We start from the raw sequence: 19476 nt of genomic DNA on the forward strand, positions 1-19476 counted from the left end.
GGTAATACAGTATCAGGCGGTCGTCGAACTTAAAGTATTGTACAGGGAATTTTTGTTGAATACAGTAGTAAGGGTTTATTTTGGTCACTTCAGATGCACAACTGCAGAAGTCCCGAGAACTTTTCGCTTGTTAGAGAGCAAACAAATCCACGCTGGTCGAGGTTTTATTGCTGGAGTGTAGAGATCTCTCTTAGAATATGTGTTAAATACTTTCGGATTTTCTTTCAGTGGAGCAGGCACTTTGTGTTTTATGTAGTTTGTTTTGTTAGTGAAAGACTTAAAAAGTTTACGCTGGTTTTGTAAAGGGAGGGTTAGTAGAAGGAGTAGAACTGACATAAAAAGAAGCAGCGCTGGCATTGGTCAGTGATGAGAATATGTCACCAAAAGTGCTGCATTGCTATTGGTTAGTTAGTGTGAGTCACGCTGAGATTGGGTAGTGAGAATCAAACCGATTGGAAGTAGAAAAAAATAACACAGAAGTGAGATTTGTAGATTTATTTACTAATACGAGCTTTAGATTTGGGAAAGAAACATGAAAATTATAAGATTGTTAAAAACTCTATTTAGTAAAGATCAACCTATAGTAATTAGAGAAGGAACTCCGATAGCTCTAAATGGATCGCCCGCAGCATTTATGGCGATAGAAAGGTGATATCATACTTGTACTTCGCTATAAAATTGGATGAAATACACATAACAAGAAGGTAATTTAGCATTTCCAGAAAATGGTACTTTTGATATCAAGATTTTAGAAAATCTGAGGACACGAAGGAATTATTTGAGTCCAAACCCAAGACCTATGCAGTATGAATCTCTTGAAGAATGGGATTACGAAGCATATACAAGAGAAAGAGATAGGGTCTTCCTGAAAGTGTTCACGGAGGGGGCGAGTCTGATGTCTGCGGGTAGTTCATTCAAGGTTCTGGCTGCAATGTGGGAGAATGATCTTCTGCCCGCTCTGGCTCTGAGGATGCGAGGGGTTTCAGCCAGTGCGAGGTTGGCAGATCAGAGATTTCTTTTGGGTACGTGGAAGTTTATTCTGTCGTTGAGGTATTTGGGTCCGTTGTTTTAGAGGCATTTGTAGGCGTGAGTGAGGATTTTGAAGGTGATTCTCTTCTCCGTGGGGAGCCAGTGGTGTCTCCGCAGGTGTTGGCTGATGTGTTCATTCCGGGGGATGCCGAGGATGAGTCTGGTTGCGGTGTTCTGTATTGTCTGAAGTTTGCGGAGAAGGGACTTAGAGAACATTTGTAAATGGGTTATTTCTTCTTCCCCCAATGAAGTTGTATAATGTATTTGACAAAGGGTGTTCAGAAATCATGGTGAGGTCATTGTCAGAGGACCGCCACACCATCGTGTTTAGCTAATGAAAATGTTTGTAGAAAGCAGAAAGTGTAACAATTTAGTCAACAAAAGGAAGTTCTGTATTGTCTGAAGTTTGCGGAGAAGGGACTTAGAGAACATTTCCTTAGTCCAGTCGGCTGTTGATGAGTGAGTGGGTGACTGTCTTCCTTGACTCAGAGGGGATCCATTTGAAGGTCTTTCAAAGGATGCGGAGGGTGTTGAAGCAGCTGGAGGTGACAACGTTGACCTATCCATTCATGGTGAATGCTGAGTCGAGTACGATGCCGAGGTTTTTGGCATGGTCTGAGGGGGTAGTTGGGCTTCTGAGGGCAGTGGGCCACCAGGTGTTGTCCCATGCTGTAGGGGTGGTTCCGAGGATGAGGACTTCTGTCTTCACGACATTGAGTTTTAGGCAGCTGTTGGTCATCCAGACTACCACGTCTTGCATTCCTTTCTGGAAGTTCAGCTTTGTGGTGGTGGGGTCTCTGGTAAGGGAGAGGATGAGCTGGGTGTCGTCGGCGTAGGATATGATGTTGAGGTCGTGTTGTCGGATGATGGCTGCGAGGGGTGTCATGTAGATGTTGAAGAGGGTCGGGCTCAGTGATGACCCCCGAGGGCCCCGCAGGTGATATCCATGGGGCGGAGAGGAAGGGTGGTAGTCTGATTCTTAGGCTTCTTATGGTGAGGAACGATCGGATCCGGTTCAGGGAGGTCCCTTGTATGTCAGCTTCATGTAGTCTGGTGACTAGAGTGCGGTGAGAGATGGTGTCAAAAGCTGCAAACAGGTTGAGGAGGATGAGGGCTGAGGAGTGGCCTTGGTCCAGGAGGGTGCAGATGTGATCTGTAGCAGCGAGAAGTGTGGTCTCAGTGCTGTGGTTGCTCCGTAATCCGGATTGGGATGGGTCAAGGACAGCGTGCTCTTCTATGAATCGTGTCAGTTCCCTGTTGACTGCTTTCTCTGCTACTTTGGCTGCGAATGGGAGGAGCAAGACGAGCCGGTAGTTCTTGAGATCAGTGGGTTCGGCCGTGGGTTTCTTTAGCAGGGGCCTGACTTCTGCGCACTTAAAGTGCCTGCTGTGAAGCTGGTGTTGATGGTCCATTGTAGTTCAGGTACAATGGTGCCTGCGGCTCTGTGGTTGATGTGCGGGGGCCAATGGTTGTGGGCGCTCCTGAGTGGATGCCTTTCATGGTTGTGGTGGTGTCCTCGGTCGTGATTGAAGTCCAGTCAGTGATGGTGGGCTGGCTGGTGTCTCTGGGGTCGGGGGGCTGGTTGTGCTATCTTGCGGGTGGTCGAGGAAGTTGTCATAGAGAGTTCTGATCTTGAGGTGGAAGTAGGTCCCAAGATTGTCGCAGATGTCTTGGGGTGGGGTGATGTCTGTGGCTTCGCTCCGTGGGTTGGTGAATTCCTGAATGACAGTGAAGAGTTCCTTGGAGTTAGTGGCAGTTCCTTGGAGTTGGTGGCATTGGTAAGGGTTTTGCTGTGGATGAAGTTCCTTTTGGTTGTCCTGATTTGGTTGTGGTAGTCCGTCATGGCGTCCTTGTAGGTGGAGTAGTTGTCGGTGGTCTTGGTGTTCCTCCAGGTCTTCTCCAGATGTCTGCGGGGGCGTCTTGCTTCTTGGAGATCGGGGGTGAACCAGGCAGCTTCCTGGGGCGTTGTTTGTCGGGGTTGCGAATCTGGGCAAGCTCGTCTGCACAGCTGGAAATCCCAGTGTGGAGTCCTTTGGCTGTGGTGTTTGCGTCAGATGCCCAGGTGGGGTTACCTCGGGTGAGGGTGGAGTTTAGTTGCTCGTCCCTGACCTTGCTCCAGTTCCTTCGTGGTGGGCGGGAGTGGTTTTGGTGCCTTTGGTTTGCTGATGGTGAAGTGCATGCAGTGGTGGTCGGTCCATGGTGGTTACATTGTGTCATTGAAGCGGACGCTGTTGCCTGTGGCGAAGATGGGGCCGAGGGTGTGTCCTGCTCTGTGTGTGGGTGTGGTGACGAGTTGGTTGAGTCCGATGTCGGTGAGGCTGTCACGGAGGGTGGTGGAGTTGGCGTCGCTGGGGTTGTCGAGGTGGAAGTTGAGGTCTCCTATGAGTATGTAGGCCATTGATGCAATGGCGTGGGGTGCGATTAAGTAGGTAATGGTGGTGGCAAAGGGTGTCTGGGTGCCAGGGGGTCTGTAGAAGAGGGTTCCTTGGAGTGTGGTGTAGGGGCTGGTCTGGACCTGGAAGTGCAGGTGCTCGATGGCGGGGAAGGTTTCACTGGAGGTGGTGAAGTGGAGGGTGCTCTTGTGGGTGATGGCGAGTCACCCTCCCAGGTGGGTGGGACGGTCCTTCCACTGGATCTTCTATCCGTCGGGGATGGCGGTGTTGATGTTTGTGGGCGGAGGCGGCATTGGTCCAGCTCTCAGTGAAGAATTCTATGTCGGGTGAGAGAGAGATTCTAGCAGGTTCCGGATTTCTGTGGCGTGTTTGTGTAAGGAGCGCACGTTATTGATGAATGGACCTCTTCCATATCAAGAGAAACAGGTTGGTGCGAACGTGAGTGTTCCCAGTGTTTCACCAAATGCTCCTTTCATTCAAATTGAAGAACCAGTGCATAGGTTACTTAATAATGAAAGACAGAACCAAAATGTAAATAGAGATGAGTAAGTGAGAAAGAAATCAACAATAAATCCAGATGTTTTGTCAGTTCCAGTAACAATTGGCCCAATAGTTCCAGTATATAATGAGGGGAAAAGACTTACTCAAGTGCATGCTTTAATGGTTCCATTGAGGAGTAATGAGCATTTATATTCAGATTGCAGCAAATTAACAGGAGTTTATGGAAATTATATTATAAATGCGAATGAAGACTCAAGGGAGACGAGACATTCAAATGACATTTCAGAAAATGTGAAATATACAATAAGAACCAAAACGAATAATGCAGAATGAAAGGAGAATAACTCAACAGACACCTAGCAGGTCATGAAGTGATACAGGGGAAGATGTTCAGAGATCAGTGGGTCCATTGCCTGAAGAATTAGATGAGTGGATTAGAGAGATTTCACCTGAATGTAGTGGGCAAAATAAAGATGTATGTATAGATGTAAGCAAACTGAAAGGAGATTTAGAAGAAATGATTGCAGGTACTATTAGTCCTGAAATATTGAGCTGACATCAGGATGATGAGTTATTATTTTTATGTAAAATATTACGAGAAAAGCGAGAGGTTTACATGAGACCTTTGCAGGAGTTGCTCAGATGTATGGAGTTGACATTGAAAAGTCGAAAGCATTCCAAAAGACATATAGATTGGATTTTGCAGACAAGGATGTAGAGAATCTGAATGTTTCAGGGAAACGATTGCAGATTAAAGAGTTGATTAATACCTTGAGACATTGGGGAGAATCAGACAGATGGAAGGGAAGATGGGCTAAAAAGAAGAAAGATGAAAATGCAAAAGCAAAAGTTGCTTTGCCATTGTATCCTGTGAGAGACGCTGAAAAAGAGCCAGCAACAGTTGATGCTGTCTCAGCATATCCAATGAGAGCGGTACCAGGAGGAGGTATGGTTCATATTCCTTGGTTAATACAGGACATATTGTCATTCCCAAATGATTTCCCTCAGTTGATAGAAATTTCTGTTGAGTGGTATAGGCAAGTAGAACAATTTGAGAAAGTCTCAAAAGTCTTGTGGGTAGACTTGGATGGTCTTTTTGATATCGCTGTGGATTGAGTGTAAAATTGAAGTAGATTGACCGAATAAAGAATATCCAAGAGATCCAAAAACAAGAGCACCCTCAGAAGAAGGTGTGAAAAATTTATTATCAGCTTATTATATATATGAAGGGTAAGATTTCTCCAAAGGAAACAAATTGGGTAAAGATTGATACAACGAGTCAAGAGCTGAAAGAATCAGTACATACATATTATGAGAGGCTTCTTCAAGTGTTCAAGCAATTTAGTGGTATAGAAAATATCACTGAAAAAGATATGGGACATTTTGTATACAGGTTTGTGTATGGATTGAGACCAGAAATAAGTGCTATGATTCTGCAGCATTTAATTTGTTGGCAGGGTAAAACAATCAATTAAATACAATTTCAGTTCAGTTTATAAACTTCATTTTGGTTGTTAAAAAATCATAAAAGTTAGGCTAAGTATACAATTAACAGATAACGACAGCAAGCTTATTGGTGATACAGACATAAAAACATACGTTTGACACCTGGAAACGACAATAATTTGATAATAAATAAGTTAAAAAACCCCTTAAAACCAATCCACAACAGGTTCATTAATAATAAAATACAATAAAATCGTCTTCAATTTACAAAGGTACACGAGGTGTAAATCACATATAAAATTCTTCAATAAGTTAACGGTTCACATGATATTATGGAATCAAGCACATAATCTTTTTTTACAATTATTTCACATTTTTCCATCTAATCACCCATACCCAACCTAAGAATTTAGCGGTTCCAACCACAATTGGGCCTTCAACAGAACATTTTAAAATTCTGAAGGCTCTAGGCAAGATCTTGTACCCAAATTGGCACAGATAGGATTGAGCCATTTTTTTCTGGGTGCGATATATGCTTGACAAACAAAAAAGATGTGGATCATTGTTTCTTTAACGTCAGGACAGAAGGGACAATCGCTATACTTTGCCGTACACCATTTAGTGGTGAAAGAATGTAAAGGCAAGGTTCCGATCCTAAACTGATGAAAAAGTTTTCTGTCGCGAGTGGACGTGATGAGATCCCATATCCCTCCCATTTAGTTTCATGTTTTATATCAATAAAAGCCTTAGTTAGTGAACCATATGAACAAATTGAAAACCGCTACATGGTGATATGATTCCAATACGTTGCCTTCAGCTCCATTTTACTAGGGAAAATACTTCCCATAGGAGTATCCCACAGGTGTTTCAGCTCTAGATCGTATAACAGGTTCTTTATGGTAATAAACCAAAGGATCGTGTGATTTGTATCCACATCCCTCACCTCTAGGACTGCCTGGGCATAATGCTCAAGTTCAGGGGTAACCCAGAGCCGTCTCCAGTAAGCTAACAACCTATATCTTGCCACATCTCTAATTGATTGACAGCCCAAATCCAAAAGGAGAGGAACTGTCGGTGTAGATTGGGGGAGACCAATGATGGACCTGAAAAATGTAAATTCTGGCCCAACACTAGTTTGTTCAGATTGGAATGGCCCCACAATTCTACTCCATATAAAATAGATGCGCCTATCTTGTTGTTATATATCTGTAAGACTGGGGCTATTGGTTTGATCTATGACCTTTTGTGCTCTCTGAGCAAAACACCAGAAAGTTGGGCATGTTTTATAGTGAGACAATCTAATTGAGCTTTCCAGTTAAGTTTCCTATCTATTAAAACCCCTAGGTATGTAAATGTCTCCAATTGTTCGAGAGACCCATCACTCATCTTTACATCCCGACGACATTCGTTGAATGGTGCAGTACCATGTATTTAGTTTTGTCGACGTTAACTATTAAATCGTGGTCTGCACAAAACTCTTCAAACCTTGTGAGGGCTCGCTGAAGGCCCTGTCTAGTTTTTGATAATATCAGAGTATCGTCAGCGAACATTAAAAGAGGGGTCTTGTTGCCAGCTAAACACAGAGCATCTGTGGGATAATCTTTAAAATAATTTACCACCCCATTTATATAAATGGAGAAGAGGGTTGGTGCAAGGACACATCCCTGCCTCACCCCCTGATCCTCCAGGAACTTTTCCGTAGTTCGACCTGCTGCATCGTACCTGACCTCGGCATAATTCTTTGTATGCAGTTTCACCACGATGGCTAAAAGCTCCAGTGGTAGGCCCAGTTTCAAAAGGGTTAACCAAAGCTTAGGACGAGGAACCAGGTCGAATGCTGACTTGAGGTCAACAAAGGCAGCGTAAATCACCCCTTTCCCCAGTGTAACTGTTCGGCAGTATATTAAAATAAATTTTGAGACCTGGTCCACAGTGCTAATTGATTGGCGGAACCCTGCTTGAAGATTGGAGATGATATTTGAATCCTCCAACCATTCCTGAATTCTACCTAAGACCACCCTGGCAATAACTTTTTGAACACAGTCAATCAGACTTACGGCCTGTAATTGCTAGGGTGCGAATGATCAACTTTTTTAAAGACCAGTAAGATAACCGCACCTGCCCAGGAACTTGGGAGAGAAGCGCCTTGGGCAATAGCATTAAGAAGCAATTGGATATACAGTGCCAGGAGTCTACAGCATGTAAAAATACGTCAGCAGGGATACAATCCAGCCCCGGAGCTCTACTTCTGGGAACCTGAAGGAGAGCAGTTTCTACTACTTTTTTGGTAAAAATTGCTATAGGGACATTAGAAGGCATCATAAAAGGTGCTAAATCTAATTGACTGACTGCAAACTGGCCCTTGTAATGGTCTATCCATAAATCAGGGGACACATTGTTAGATGGTATATTGCTATGGTCCCTGTTACTCCACTTGACTATATGCCAGAAGGCAGTCATGTCCATTTCCTTGCAGGAATCTAGCAGGTCCTTCCAATGTTCTTCGTCCCATGCCCTCTGGGCTAATAATTGTACACCTTTATAGGCTACCCTTTTCTCACGTATCAAAACACCATCCTTACTTTTTATAGCCAAGGCTGATTGTGCATAGGCAGATCGGCAGGCAGAATTATACCAAACAGCTGCCTTTTGGACCATAGATGTTTGTCTTGGTTTTGAGTGGACACTAAAAAAATGTTTAAGATTACTAAAAAATGTGTCATGGACCTCCGTAGCTGTAGACATAGGGGTAGCCTGTACATAGTCATCCTGTAGGGTAGCAAGTGCTTCAGCCAGCATACCATCCATCAGATCCAATTGGTCAGCCTTTCTTGCCACAGTTGACCATTTAAGCATATGTGAATCGTTTGTTAGAAGTACTTCTGGAGAGTCTACCTCTGGTTCCTGTATTAGGTTTGTGTTCAAGATTCTCACCTCCATATAAAGGAGTAAGGGATTATGGTCACTCTCCAAACGTGAAATGACCTTCATATCTTTCATAACAACCCAAAACTCCACGGATAGAAGAAAATAGTCAATACGACTAGAACGCGAGCCAGAGACAAACGAAGGTGACCCCTTTTTGTCTGATAAGGAACGACCGTTGGCGGCTCTCAGCCCATGCTCAAGGCACAGAACTTTGAGTTGTAGAGCGGCCCCGGTCCATCTCTTAATAGGCTCCAGGTCAAGGGGAGGTATTGTAAATCTCTAGAATAAACATTAATCAGGAGGAAGCCCGGAAAAATACATTTGCTAACCTTTATAATAAGAACATCATGTGAGTCTGTGCATATCTCATCCAACCTCCACTTTAAGCTTTGCCTCACCCAAGTTGTTAATCCTCCTTTAGGGCGACCCCGCTCACCTTGAACAGCTTTTTTATAGAAATTTACATAGCCTTGGCGAACAACTTGATCTACCGCCCAAGACTCTTGAAAACACATAATGTCAAACCTTTCAATAAAAGAGGACCATTCACTTGAAACAGTCTTATTTGTTTAACCCGCTATATTCCATGATCCGATACTCAATCCCGCAAGATGAGACGACGAATCAGGAATAATATTACAAGGATCAGCAATATTCCTGGTCAAATCACAGTCCATTCTTTGAGACCTATCTCTCTCAATACAGGGTGTATCCTGAATATTTGGTAGACAACCCATGGGCACTTCTAGATTACTGCATCGTTCACAGCCTCCAGCATCGATTACCAGGGACTGAGCACTTTCCGTATGCACTATTACATGGGAAACTTTAGGCATGAGAACAAGTGGTAGAGATGACACATCCTTGTCTACGGAATTGCCCAGTCAATCATTACTGTCCAAACCGGAAAGTGAACTAAAGGCATTACATGTTGGAACATTATATTCGTAAGGTCCCTGGCTTGTGGGACACCCTGGAGGATAGACAACGATTGATTCTTTTTATAGAAAAAGCCAAGGGGTAAGATACTTATGTCTGCTTCGCTAAAAAGCCTGGAACCAGCTCTATCTAAAATTGTTTTAACTAGAGGGGGTGAACCAAAATTTAGCACCACACAATCACCCCTGCAATCTTTAGTTGATCTGCCTATCCACAAAACCCTGCGAGCCATTTTAAACTCCCTAAATAAGTAGTCTCCTAGCCCTGTATTTAGGTAAAAGAGTGACTTATTTCTCAATGATGCCCAATGTTTTTCCTGGTCTAATGACAATCTAGGAACATTGGTCAATATCACAGTATATGGAGTGGCTTCGGGCACCAGGTTAAAATGATCTTTTAGACCAGCCCGGCCTCTCCGGTCATTAACATTATTAGGTTCTACTATTCGCACCCCACCGGGAACCCCTCTTGCATCACTAAATAGAGGGGGAGAAGGATCATCATTGGGTATGATTTGCATACTTTGAGAGTGCCCATGACCAGGAGTAGTGACTTTTGGGATTATTACAGAGTGTGAACTTACCCCAGAGGCAATCTGACCCCTGTTTACTTGGGTTACGGGAATAGGGTTGGGTGCCAATAGACCTTGCTCTATATTATCAAGTCTCTGCTCAATCTTAGACAGCTGTAATAATAATGGACTGAGTAATAACCGTACTTTCTCTTCAATTTTGCTCAATAAACTGGCAGAAACGTCACTTGATAACCCACATGTCCGTACAGATTTCTCAGTAGCCATAGGTGAGCTTGGTTCTATATTTACCCTGAGATTTCCCACGCACTACTCCCCTAGTCTTAGCAATTTTATTCGCCTGCTGGGTAGTGATCGCGGCAGCCCCCCTGCTTTCCTTTTCTTTGACATAGGGACAGAGATAGGGGTCTTGCCCTTACCCCTAGCTTGACACAAGTGCTGATTTCTAGTAAGAATTTTAACTGGGGGTGACGGGGGTAAAGGGGAAAGAATGGACCCACCATTAGAAAGTATTAAATCGACTGGTAAAGCTAATGGTGGGGTAATGGGCAGGGTTCGCAAGGCTCTATAGATGGTCTGGAGTGTAACAATGAGCCTGCAACAAGCACTTCAGATGAAATGTGACGAGTCTCTAAAGACAGTGCCTTTCTGTAAGGATGATTTCTTTATTTAAAACAGACGCTGCCCTCGTTATAAAAGCGTCCAGTGTGCCTACAACACTGGATCCACCTACCCCCCCTGCGAGAGACTTTACTCATTTTGGAAAATCTATACAAGGGGACTATTTTTACTACTACACCATGAACATACAATAACACAGTAGCTATACTGGCACCAAAAAGTCACTGACCATATGTTAAAATATTGTCCAGTGAATGCTGAGGGGGAAGTGGGCTGAACCAACCTTCTCCAGGCTCGACCAGGAAACCAATAACCAGGCAAGAAGACACTTTAACAGAACCCTCAGGCCCAGAATAATTGCCACAAGTTCGAATCTCCTTGATCTCTCAATAGTCCAGGTCACAGCATGCAGCCACAAAGGGGGGTAGCCCGGCCCAGCCACTACCATCCCCGGATGGCCACAGACGGCCTGTCCTTGTACCAGGCTTCTCCCGGGACGCTCCCGTGCACTCCCGCGACGCGGGGGGTGACGCGCTAATCTAAGCGCATCCTGGCACGGATTCAGCGTGGGCGGCTTCCAGACGCAAAGGCACCCGGTACTTGTGGTCCCTTGCACCACGGTCCTCCCCCCACGGCGGACGAGCTATGCTGGAAAAAGCTGCGGCGGCAGGGGGAGACCGCGTGCAGCAATGTGGAGCAGCGGGCTCAACAGGAAAACTAAGCGGCATCAAATCAATACCCACAGCAGGACCAGATGAGAGTCAGGAGAGTCAGCAAATGCAGCGAAGTAAAAGGTGAGGTCCCCGCTCCACCGAGGGTGACGCGCTAATTTAAGTGCCTCCTGGCCGGATTCAGCATGGGCGGCTTCCGGCCGCAAAGGCACCCGGTACTTGTGGTCCCTTGCACCACGGTCCCCCCCCCACGGCGGCCGCGCTCTGCTGGAAAAAGCTGCGGCGGCAGGGGGAGACTGGGTGCAGCAATGTGGGGCAGCGGACTTAACAGGAAAACTAAGCGGCCTCCAATCAATACCCACAGCAGGACCAGATGAGCGTCAGGAGAGGCAGCAAAGGCAGCGAAGTAAAAGGTGAGGTCCCCGTTCCACTGAGGGGTGACGCGCTAATTTAAGCGCCTCCTGGCGCGGATTCAGCGTGGGCGGCTTCCGGCCGCAAAGGCACCCAGTACTTGTGGTCCCTTGCACCACGGTCTCCCCCACGGCGGCCACACTATGCTGGAAAAAGCTGCGGCGGCAAGGGGAGACCGGGTGCAGCAATGTGGGGCAGCGGGCTCAACAAGAAATCTAAGCGGCGTCCAATCAATACCCACAGCAGGACCAGATGAGCGTCAGGAGAGGCAGCAAAGGCAGCGAAGTAAAAGGTGAGGTCGAATTAAATACTTCGATATGCGAAATATTTTTGAGAGGACATAGAAATGAGACATAAAAAGTTAAAAGAAAAGTTGATAGTAGCACAAATGAAGATGGCAAAGAAAAAGGGATATATAAATGAGAATTTCATCGAGAATGGTCAGACTACTACTGGAATGAAAGGTGTAGTTACAAATGGCAAAAATGTGACGCAAATGATCCCAATGGGTCAGGGAAGAGTTAGAGGTAACTTTGTCGACAAAGAAGATTTGAAAAAAAATATCCTTGTTACAATTGAGGAAAATTTGGACATAAATAATACAGGTCAGACTGGAAATTATAATCAGATGCAAGTCCAAAATCAGGGTTACCAGAATCAATGCGAATGTGGGTTATCAAACAAATGGTCAAATAAATTCAAAAGTTCAGGTGCCCCACAATATATAATACAGACAGATGAAAATGACACAGATACATCACAATGACGGTGCCCGAGGGGGGAGGAAGAGTGTGTTCTTGGCGCATCTCTGGAGGTAGATTTGTTTGGTCCCTATGTGGATGGCGAGGTTGATGGTAATGCTATCACATTCCTTGTAGATCCTGGCGCAACCCGTTCCGCTGTGAGAACTGTGGAAATTCCAACCCTACCAGTCTCGGGAGAAAGTATCCCAGTTGTAGGAGTATCCAATAAATTGATCAAAATACCAATAACTAGACCTATGAAGGTTCAAACTGGTAATTTCCAAGAATTGCAAAAATGTGTTGTTTGTGACACAAGCCTGGTTAACCTATTAGGTAGGGCCTTACTCTGTAAGATGAATTGTTCTATCTATTGTACTCCAGATGGAATAGCATTTCACACAAAAGATGTCATATTCAAAATGTCAAGACAGGGAACAGAAGTGAATGAATTGATTCCATTACTTACAGCGAATTATTTGCCTGTTAACTTGAGAGACACGGTGCTGACGGATGTGTGGGATTTTACAGGGAAAGATATCGGATTGTTTAAAGAAGTAGCTTTGATTCAGATAACAGTAAAACCTGATGCAGAGTTTCCGTAAATAAATCAGTACAAAAAGAGCCCTGAAACGATTGCGAGAATGACAAATGTGATCAACTTGCTGTTTGAGCAAGGAATTTTTAAAGAAATCCTTGGAAGTCCATGCAATTCACCTATAATGGCAATTCGCAAACCAAACGGGAAATATAGGATTGCAGAGGATGTGAGAAAGTTTAATCAAATTATGATACCTTGTTGTCCGATTGTACCAAATCCTGTAGTGATTTTATACCGATTCCATTTGATGCAGAGTGGTTCTTAGTAATCGATCTGTGTCAAGCATTTTTCTCAATACCCTTGAATCCGGAGAGCTAATATTTATTCGCATTCCGGTTCAGAAACCGTGACTTGGCATGGTGCTGAGTCCCTCAATGGTAAACAGAGAGTCCTTCTATCTTTAATCAGATAATAAAGAAATGTTTGGAGTCATTTGTAATGCCTAAAGATTCCGTCCTAGTACAATATATTGATGACCTATTGGTGGCATTGAAAACGAAAGAAGACTGTTTGACAGATACAGCTGCTTTACTGGACCATTTGGCAGTAGGTGGGCAAAATTACAGTTTTGTAAGAAAGAAGTACTGTATTTGGGACATATCATTGGAAAGGGAGTTCGAAGAGTTTCTCAGGATCGGATCAATGCTATTATGCGAATGAATCCGTCAAAAACACAGAAAGAGGTTCGGACATTTATCGGAATGGTTGGATATTGCAGGCAGTGGATTATGAATTTTTCACTGATTGCCAAGCCATTACAAAAGTTGACACACAAACATGTGACAGATCCAATATACCTTGATGTAGAAAGCATGAAGGCTTTTATGGTGTTGCGAGACAGTTTATGTGGAGCACCTGCATTGGGAATACCAGACTTTGTGAAAGATTTTGATTTGTTCTGTAATGTGCATTGTCAGTTCTAACACGGACACACAGAACAGCATGAAGGTCAGTGGCATATTTTTCTGCTACTTTGGAAGCAGTCACTGCAGCTCTTGTAATTGTAATTTTAATTGTAAAACATTTAGAAAGCGCATGGTTACCAAAGGCATCCCAGCGCTAGAGGCCATGTACATGAACAAGTGTCAATTTTTGGAAACAGAAATGTTTTTATGCGTTTCCGGAAGACCAGATGTTTGGTTTCACATCGGAAGTCAAAGGGAAGGGAGTTCCATAGTCCTGCTGTGTTATATGAAAAAAGGCGACCTCCAGGTTGTTTAAAAGCAGTTGCTGCTACTTGTGTGTGTCTTGAGCAGAGTGAGTCAAATGTGATGGGACATGCTTTGAAAGTGTATGTGCCACATTCAGTTGAGATTTTGTTAACACAAACTAGCACTCAATACCTTACGAGCAGTCGTTTAACAAAATAGAGGCTAGTTATACTGGGAGCAGAGAATGTTACTGTAGCGAGGTGTACAACCTTAAATCCTGCAACATTACTATCAACTTCAGGATGTGAGTGGTTTTGGATGAGGTAGATCATGATTGCTTGGATGTGACAGAAATGTGCTCTAAACCAAGACCTGATGTCAAAGATACTCCATTGGTCGAGCCAGATGTTGTTCTGTTTGTGGATGGATCATGTTTAAGAGATTCAGACAGATGCTTACGCGCTGCATATGCAATTTGCACAGTGGCAAATGTAATTGAAGGGTCATGGTTGCAGAGAGTGAGTTCAGCACAAGTGGCTGAGTTGGTAGCTCTTACTAAAGCTTGTTGTTTAACAAAGCAAAAAAGAGTTACAATCTATACTGACAGCCAATATGGCTTTGGGGGTGTCCATGATTTTGGGCAGTTGTGGTCTCAATGTGGATATTTGACCTCTTCAGTTTCACCAATAAGAAAAGGAGAGCGTGTAAAAGATCTACTGATGGCACTGCAATTGCCAGCACAAATTGGGGTGGTGAAATATTCAGCACATCGTTCTGGTTGTAAATACATCACACTGGGTAATAGTTATGATGACGAGATTGAGCGATTTTGTGCTTTGACTACATATTCAATTAACATGGATCAACAAAACGAACAAATTGGTCTAACAGAATGCAGTTTATTGTTCTCATCCATTTTATTTTATTTATTTATAATGTTTTATTTAGCGTGAACAAGATCCCGAAGGATATCAGAGTGCTTTACAAAAGGATGGAAGGAAGGACATAAATGCAATATCGACAACAAGTAAGAATACAAAACAGGAATAATCGCATAATTACAAGACAAATGAATCAAGAATAGTAATACAATAAAAGGGTATAGAGCAGGCTAAGAAGGGGGCACACAATGCGGTAAAAAAGAGCAGCATCATATGATGGTACAATGGTTGTAGGATCAATGACTTTGAGCAGGTTAACCTAGCCCAATTAAGGTAAGAATGTGTTCATTAGGAATCTTTTGGCTTCCAGTTTTAGAGCAGTAGTTGAGGAAATTCTGCATACTTCCGGTGGAAGAGAGTTCCATATCTTTGGAGCAGCGCCGGAGAAGGCTCGGGGGCAAGTTCTCTTATTGCTAAAGATGAGTGGTTTCAAGAGGAAAGTGTTGGCGCTTCTTGAGGCTCTACCACCCCAGGATAGTTCAAGCTTTTGCACTAGGTACCTATGAGTTTTGAAATGCAAGGCTTTGTGCCCCAGAAAGGCAATCTTTAACTGTATTAGAGCTTCATATCACAACCATCTAAGGGATTTTAGGACTGGGGATATGTGCTCATTTTGTTTGGTACCTGTGACCAGTCTTGCCGCAGCATTCAGTGATGCCCTTAGTGGAGCCAGGGTGTATTTGGGAAGCCTCGGCAAGACAAGTGCTTGGACCACCTGCTTGAAATCCTTTTGTGGGAGGAATGGTTTGATATTTCTAAGTGTCCTCATCAAGTGATTAGTTCCCTTACACACATTGCTGATATGATTTTTCATATTCAGTTGCTTGTCCAGGGTGATTCTGAGAGATTTACCTAAGTCTATGATGAGAGGGTGCAGTTGAAAGCAGTGAGGTGATCAGCCTCAGGTCTAGCTTTGGGATGTGGTTCAGAGGAGAGATGAGAAGGAATTCGGTTTTGGAAGTTTTGAGCAGGAGATGGTTCTCAGTTAACCAATTTTAAATAGACATTAGGGTAGTGTTGAGTAAGATGATGTTATCCGGGAATGAGATTTTCAAAAATAAAGTTGCGTGTCGTCCGCATACATTTGGAAGAGTATGTCCGAGGAATTTTGTGAATTAGCTAATGTTTCCAAGAAAAGGTTGAAGACGATAGGAGATAGGGCAGACCCTTGGGGGACACCCATGAGTACTGGAGAGGCTGAGACAGAGAATGGTTTGCATTGACTCTTTGTGATCTGTGGTCGAGGAAGGACGAGAACCATTGTAACACCTGATCCGAGAAACCCATCCTGTTATTCCGAATGGATAAGAGGTTGTGGTGATTAACTGTGGGATGAAGTGAGAGAACTTCAGGACGAAGAAGATGATTCAGAAAAGGTGGGTTGGGTCAAGTCAGGTTGCACTCACAGAGGAGATGAGGAGGTGTGGATTTACACGGATGGTAGACCAGTAATGCCAGATAGTCTACTATCACAGATTGCAAGGGTTTTCCATGGACCAACACATATAGGCAGAGATGCAATGATTAGGTTGTTTCGCCAAACATTGTATAACTCAATTTAGGGTTATTGCATAAAGCCGCTGTCAGAGGTGTGTGATATGTCAGAAACAAAACGCAGGAAGAAAAACAGTGGTAAGCATGGGGCGAATTGGAAAGGTTGCAGGTTCTTTTACATGCATGCAACTCGATTTCATTGATATGCCTCCTTGTCAAGGACTAAAATATGTTCTTGTGATTATCTGTCTATTTTCTCGTTGGGTTTAAGATTATGGAACAAGGCGAAATGACATTTAACAGTAGCTAAATTGCTTATCAGAGAAATAATACCTAGATTAGGTTTTTCAGTCTCTTTGAAATCAGATAGAGGAACACGTTTAAATAATGAAATAATTTAAAAGTTGCAGTGTGCCTATAGACCTGAGACTTCAGGAGTAGTGGAACAGGTAAACGGCACAATTAAATCGATATTGGCAAAGGTTTGTGCACTCACAACACTGAAATGGCCTCATGCACTTTCATTAGTGTTAATGAGCTTGAGGAGTATTATAGACAAAAGAACGGGTCTGTCCCCTCATGAAATTGTGATGGGCAGGGCTATGAGACAGACAACAGTCCCAGCTAATCAGCTGATGAACATAACTGATGATTTGGTACTGGATTATTGCAAAGGATTTGCATCTACAACAATGGTAATATTCTTATACAAGCCTCTAATGATAATCGCGATATCATTGACAGGCTCTTCCCTACTCTCAAGAAAGCAGTAAACAATAAGAATAGCACACTCACCGCACCTTCGCATCTTCAGGATTTAGAGGCCTCCCTAACTACTCTTCTTCAAAATACCACTTCAAACTCGCCCAATCTGAGAAATGTCGTCCCTGACATTATGTCCAGCCCCCCAGACATGTCCGATCCAAATACGCATAGGTCCCCTGGCCCAGGTGTGACTGAGTTGTACTTAGCCACTATCCTCAGCAGTGCAGAAACCATCAGTAATCCCTACCACTTAGTTTGTTTGGTCGGGTCTACTCCTGGATCCCCCAGACCAGAAGAGACAAGGTTAGGCTTTGCTACTGATCTCATCATGTCTGACGCACCTCCGTTATCCCTGTCTTCCTCGCATGATGGCACCAAATGGGATGCCACCAGCACCGCCCTCCTCTCCCCTCCTTCATACAAAGCGGATCGCTTACACCCCCCTTACCCACTGTCCTCCTAGATATCTGAGGGAACCCTTATACCCGCTACACTCACCCCACCCATCCAATCACAGAACACAGTGACCTTTCCCCAACTTCACAAGGAAGCCTCAATCCGGCTGCCTAGCCTTTATACCACTCCACTCATAGACGTGGATCTCACATTAAACCTCCTGGTTCAAGCTTCCTGCATTGACCTCTATTGAAGTTATCCCCAAGCAAATGGAGAACATTTTTGTGCATACAGAACAAATTGGCGGATCACCCTCCATATTGGATCATACACCCATACCTACTGTAGATATCCCCAAGCAATTGGAGACCATGCACAATGACTCTACGGACGGATCGCCCTCCATAACTGATCATACGCGCACACCTACTACCTACTACCCAATTCAGTCTGGGCCACTCAACTGAATGAGTAAGCCACTGGTCCATCCCATCTCAAGGACGAAATGCATAACCTATAACTAAAGAACTTGTTATCTTACACAGAGCCACCAACGACACCGTGAATCAAAGCAGTCTCCAAATGAGAAACTCCATCCCCACGAAGGCTCACACCGAGAACACTAGTCAGTATAACCAAATCAACGTCCAACCTTGCAGTGTGTTATCTAGGAAACCTGAATCGATATTCCTATGTTATGCCCTTGTCCGGCTATAATCAATAATATCCATACAACGGCATAATAATCATATCCCTAATTCAGTCGTAGCGCATGCTGTCACATTAAGCAAGGCTACTTCTCCGGCCCCCTAGTAAGCACACCGAGTTCTCTAAACAAAACCAAGCCTCCAGCAACCTGGGAAATCCCCCTTGCTATTGTTTTGATTTTGTTCTAGAACTCCTGTAAAGCACTGTTAGAACGGCCAGTTCTTAGTGACATCTTTATTGACGTCTTATGTCCAACCTTACGTCAAACCCAGGCACCTTTCAGGTATAAATATACCAACGTTGCCTTAAGCAAACACACGGTGGTGAATCTGGAGCAGAGCAGCTATCTACTTCCGAAAGCCCAGCTGATGCGAGAGCCCACGGACGCTGCCCCTCCTCCTTGACGCGCTGAGAAAGACGCTGTCTTTTCTCCTGCCGAGAAATCCAGCTCCGGCGTTTCCAGCCTACCCTTGGGGGTTGCTGGGATATCGAGTCCTGAGAGAGAAATACCAGATCTCCTGCTTTCTATTACCCAGGTACGGAACTGACTAAACCCTTACAGAGAATTCTTGAGTCATATTCTTGGCAAAACAAACTTAACTTAAACTGCTACTTACTTACTCCCTCCCACGTATTAGGCTTAGGTCAGGTACACCGGGGTAGGCGTATTTAGAAGCACCAGTTGAGTACGATTAGTCAATGTATATATGTATGTATATATTTTATCTATTTTAAAGTATCATATGGCTAAGAAACCATATCAATGCTTTTACAGTATTATTTTATAATCCTCCTTTTACTGTACGCACTTTACTTTACCATGAGCATTACAATCGTGGCAATTCATTTCTCTTGTATGAGGAAGAAGACTGCTCAATAAATAACACCTTTTATTGAAAACACCCGTCTCTCTTTTCTCTGCATTCTGGTGAAACTAAGTACGCACATTTGGCTGAGTGAAATAGCTGTCTTTTGTTTTCACACGACTCTAGAGATACACTCTTATTCAGGGAGAGCAAAGTTGTCATGTTGTACAGTTGTCAGAAGCTAATCCCTTCTTGTCTATTCAGGGAGGTTAAATCTCCTCCTCGTTTATTCGAGAAAGTTTCTAGTGACCTCTGAGCTAGCTGGCAAACCTTAAGTCTAATATAGTCAGTAGAGACCTAGATAACCTCAGTCCTACGTCTACACTGCTGAATATATTATTCC

The sequence above is a fragment of the Lissotriton helveticus genome, chromosome 3_1 (assembly GCF_964261635.1).
Source record: "Lissotriton helveticus chromosome 3_1, aLisHel1.1, whole genome shotgun sequence".
In the NCBI taxonomy this organism is placed as follows: Eukaryota; Metazoa; Chordata; class Amphibia; order Caudata; family Salamandridae; genus Lissotriton; species Lissotriton helveticus.